Genomic DNA, 4954 nt, shown 5'->3' with positions numbered 1-4954 from the left:
TGATAATCAGAGTTCATAGCCAGTTCTTCAGAATGTCAGCATGTTGAGTGATCTGTATTTGATCTAAGAATCTTTGTATACATAAATGAAATAGTGACAGTGGAGGAGGAAAAGACAGCTAGGAAAGGCATGCCATCAGACTTGTGACATATGGATATGTTTAGAAAAAATGTATCAAATTGATGAAAACAAGGAGAGAAGTTGGCAGTTCAGCATGAGCTTTGATGATGTCAGCCTAAATCTGGAATAATATAGGCCATGACAGAAGGCTGAGCCTTAGCTGCCACCTTCAAGCAGGCATCACAGCAAAAAGGGATTGTTTTATCAGAAGAGGAGACAAAAGTTTCAAGTTCTTCGGTCTTGGCAAGGGTTGAAGTCAAAAGTTCATCCTCAGTAGTTTTGGGTACAGAGAGTGCATGTCACTTCTCACCAGCCATGAGATGCTCCACTGAACAGAGCATCTTCCCGCTGCAGACAGTTTTGGGATGAGATGTACCTTTTCATCTTCAGGGAAGATGAATGCATTGCACTGCCTGGTATAGAAGGATTCATGCTCATTGGTACCATGCTTACCTTTTGGGCATCATTGAAGCAGGGAGGTAAAGGAGGAAGGAGAGAGAGTGTTACATCTTGGTATGAAAGAAAAAAAAAAGCAGCTGAGATAATCAGTGCTCCAAAATTCCCAGTTAGATGACTGGGACAGTATCTGTAGACCTAAGACGAGCACCTGCTAGGTTGCTTTCAGAGGCAGGAGGTTTTAAACCTTTTTTTTTAACTGAATATGCCTTCAGGAAACTACCAGTATCTAAGTGAATTTCTTATCTGACATAGCACAGCAATAATACACAGCCTGTGAGGCTGCAGTGATTATAATGTGCCAGTTCTGGAGTCTGTGCCACCTGCACGGATGGAATGCTTGTGCCACACTGTCCTGTACTTAATCTATTACTGGGAAAAAGATCTTCAAGGGAGTGAGTAGTTTGTGTTCACCAAGATGCTCCATTCCAGGAGATGCCTTAATATGGAAGCAAAAGCACCAGCAAGTAAGCCCTTTTCTAGATATAACACTATCCTTGTCCAGTGGCAAATAATTTCATGTCTGTCTTTGTCTAGACTTCTCTTGTTTAGTCCACTCATAACACAAAATTAATGAGTAAGAAGTGTTTCTTCCTAGGTGTGCATCAAGTAAGGGAGCACATCTTGGTTCTCATCCTCGCTAAAGTCTCTCAGTACTATAGTAATAGAACAACCTATGCTTCCCTATGGCAGAACTTGTGCACTAGACTGAGAAGTAACTGTGCTTTGGTCTTCTGAATGGTGCCAAAAAATAAATCAATTCAGCAAAGTCTGCATTAGCTACCTGAGGTACTGGGAGCATCCCAGCTGTGGCAGCACAGAGCCTATCGAGGTTAAATTTGGATCATGTTGTGATGCAGCCTTCATGCTCAGAAAAAGGTTTAAACTGTCAGTGCTGAATATCTTTGCACAATCCCTACTTGAATGTCACAAACTTCTGCTGCCTATGGTCTGCTCAGATCCATCTTTTACTCAGTCTTTTCTGACTGCTGGCATCATAGGAGGTTGTCATGCTGCTTTGCAGATTTCTGTCCCACGTTCAGAATGCAGAATTTCAGTGAAACAGTATTATGTTGCAGTCATGATGTGATAAAGATGTGGAGTAGATGAAGTTTGTAGGTTGAAATAATGTCAATATATGCATTGATCTAAACCCAGGCTTTTTTCTAATCTTCTCCTTTTTCTTCATTACAAGATTTAATTTTCTTTTTTGTTTTGGTGGGTTTTTTTGCTTATTGGTTTGGTTTGTTAATGAAGTGAGTAGGGTGGTAGTCAGGCCATGCAGATATTTGTTTCATTCTGTTGATAAGCATTCTGTGAATAATCCTTAAGCTTTCCTGAGGGGAAAAAAAAACAGTATTGTGATGAGTACAGTTGTTTCTGTTGGTAACTGCAGGAAAGAGCTGAAGGCTTTATAGCTCTAAATACAACAGTGATGTAACAAAACCTGGGGAGTTCCCTTATCTGAAAAAATTTGGGCCTACAGTTAATGACATGTGAAAACTCATCTAACTTATCACTAAACATAGTGCATTTTTTAATATAGAGGGCAGAGAATAGGAAATTCTCACAAACACATCTATGTTTTAAAATCCTTGCATCCAGCAAGGGAAGAAGCCTCTTTGATTTAACAAAAACACAATAAAACATAATACTTGCAGAGTTTATTTAATTCAAAGATGCCAGGCTTATTAGGCAACTGATGGTAGAAGATGAACCCATCTCTGATTTATATGTAAGAATTATGTTTACCACTTCTGAAATGCAATCACTTCTAGAATAGGATGTTGGAGGTAATTAACCTTAAAAAAATTACTAATAGCGGGGAACAAATTAGGACAGGAAAAATAGAAGAGAAGGGATACAACAGAGGAAAAAAGACATCATCGTTACAACCTATGCCAGAAAGAAAAGTCTTGCAACAAAAATGATGCAAGAACCTCTGGTTTATGGCCTTAGTGGAAGATAACTTTGAGTTCTGCAGCATGGTGCCTCCTACCACCAACTAGGGACAACAGCTCACTGCTTTAGCAGTGGTGCTGTTAGTAGCACTACTCTTTGGAGCAGCAGTGAGCCCACCAGTCTTACTTCACTTTTGAAAGCTGACAGGATCACAGCACAACTACAACTCCAAACCACTCTGCCTGGCCTGTAGGTGTTTAAATGGGGGCACAATCCTGCCCATTGTTTCCCCAGAAAGGTAATAAGTGAATGTCACTGACTTGAAAGAAAACAAGTTTATGCTCTACTTTTGCAGTAGGTGTAAGTGGTGGTTGTTTCTAAGCACTTACAAAAGCTCTTTACTTTCATGTAAGGAAGCTGACAAAATCAGGTACTGAGTGCTTAAAAGTACAGTAGAAATCTTCCCCCTGAAAAACCTGTAGTCCACATTGTTGGTTTTGAATTGGAGTCATGAAGCCGTGATAGGCAATCTGCACCTAATCCTTGGTATCTCCTTCAGCTGCAACATTCACCAACTTGTTAGTTCTTGTCTCTGTGCTGGAATGTAAAAGTAAAGTTTGAGAGCTCTTAGTAGACCAAATTTCCAAATTTTCAGGAAGTCCTAATTTAAGAAGGCAAAGAAAATGTTGTTACATGTGGTTTATAGAGTGTATAAATGTCCTTGTTAGATCACAATTTGTCGTTGATTTTCCTGCAACACACAGGAACTCATCTCCTCACTGAAATTTCAAGTGACATCTTCCTCAGAGGTGCATCTCTCTTGTGGTTGAGACTGAATAAAATTTCTGAAAAGATGTTTGGTTTTTTTTTCCAGCACTGAAAGAAGGGCTTATAGGAGAAGCTGGAGGTTGGTATTGTAGCAGTTGGTGATATAGGGTACTGCTCTGGCTTTGGTGCTAACAAGGAACAAAAAGACGTTTGTTTGTTGTTGCTCCTTATAACACAGTTGAGGGCATGGCACCATCTCTGTTCTGCTAAACTCCATACAGCCTGAGTTGCTTGAAAGCCACTGTGTTTGGCTGCCTATATGAAATAAATGTGCTGGTCTCGGCCAATTTCCTCAGCCAGCCCTATGAGTGACAATAACGGTAATTTCGTTGTTTATTTTGGGTTCTTCTGAAGTGGGGTCATTAAAGAAGGTTTGGTGTATTGCTGCACTTATTTTCTGATCTCTTTAAAAGACAGAGAAGGATCAGGACTTGGGATAAAGACTTAAGACTGACCTTGATGTCCAGTGCTCCAGTCCAACCTTAAATCCACACGGGGAGCAGCTGCTAGACACTTTATGAGTCTGGGCTCTACATTTCATCTGACAGAGCAGCAGTTTAGGACTCAGCACTCTGTTTGCCCTACTTACCCCGGCAGCAGCTTCTAACACAGGAAAGCTGTTGGCACAGGCACCAGACTGTCACTTTTGTGCCCAAGGAAGGAAAGAGAGGAGTCCTAACCCCATCTTCCTTTTCAGACAGTCTCCAGGAGTTTTAGAAGGAGCTTTTTACAAGCCCTCTTCTATTGTTGGCCAGGAGACAAAGGATGGAGGAGCTGGATTTAAGCATAATGACGTGAGCTCCTCCATGCAGAAAAACCCAGCTGAGAGACCCCCCCGGCTCCACACACACACAAAAAAAGGAAGAAAGGGGGAGAAAATCTTTGAAAATAACTAATTAAAGTTGTTTTAGCCTCTCTCTTTCCCCTCCAAGGGCGCCTAATCTCACAGGGGGCAGAGGGGGAGAGAGGCAAGAAGAACAATGAGAACCATCCCCCACTTCTCTACACTCCACCTCCTGGTCGCTGAGGTTTTAAAACAAGAGGCCACTTTAAGTTAATGAGCTATCAGCTGACTGGGAGAAGTCTCTAATGAAGCCTGATGTTCACACATTCCCCAGCTTGCTGAATAGGCCTCTGCCAACCCCATAACTGTCAGAAAGTTTCATTCATAAAATCCGCATGCTGGGGGTGCCAGTGACTGGGGGAGGGAATTGGGTGGAGGTGGAAGTCGGGGAGTGTGAGGTGGAGGTCTCCATATGGAGCAGTCAGCCTCAGAGGCCAAATAGGAACATGCATGGCTGGGACTGGCAGGCTGGAGAATCCCAGGGACCTGACTCCACTCTCCATTGTCTGTCTGATAATTAGGAAGATCTTCCAAATGGTTCTGGAGGACATTGAAGTCTGTGGGGATAATTAGTGAAGATTTGGGGGATGTTCCAGCTGTTATGTCACCAGCTTTGCTAGGGCCACAGGGGCAGGTAATGGTGGGATGAATCTTAGGAGTCATTCTAGGGCTTTGCTGTGTGAGCCAGGCTTTGCTGACCCTCAAGTCTCCTGGCAGGACTTTATGAGCTATATTTGTGGGAGTCACGGGGGGAAGGAGAATGGGAGAAGGACAATTCTGGAGAAAAAGGTATAACACTGGGGA

The 4954-nt window shown here is 42.4% G+C and overlaps 1 long non-coding RNA gene across 1 annotated transcript; it reads right to left on the bottom strand.

Moving 5' to 3' along the window:
• Positions 1–1836: 1836 nt before the first annotated feature.
• LOC135176143 (uncharacterized) lies at positions 1837–3878 on the bottom strand. Its single transcript, XR_010302562.1, has 3 exons — positions 3762–3878; positions 2868–3075; positions 1837–1913 (listed from the first exon to the last, which is right to left on the bottom strand). It is a non-coding gene; the product is annotated as an uncharacterized LOC135176143 (long non-coding RNA).
• Positions 3879–4954: the final 1076 nt, after the last annotated feature.

This window comes from Pogoniulus pusillus, chromosome 6 (assembly GCF_015220805.1).
Source record: "Pogoniulus pusillus isolate bPogPus1 chromosome 6, bPogPus1.pri, whole genome shotgun sequence".
Classification (NCBI taxonomy): domain Eukaryota; kingdom Metazoa; phylum Chordata; class Aves; order Piciformes; family Lybiidae; genus Pogoniulus; species Pogoniulus pusillus.
Note: the sequence above shows the minus strand (reverse complement) of the source record. Positions and strands in the feature narration are given on the sequence as shown.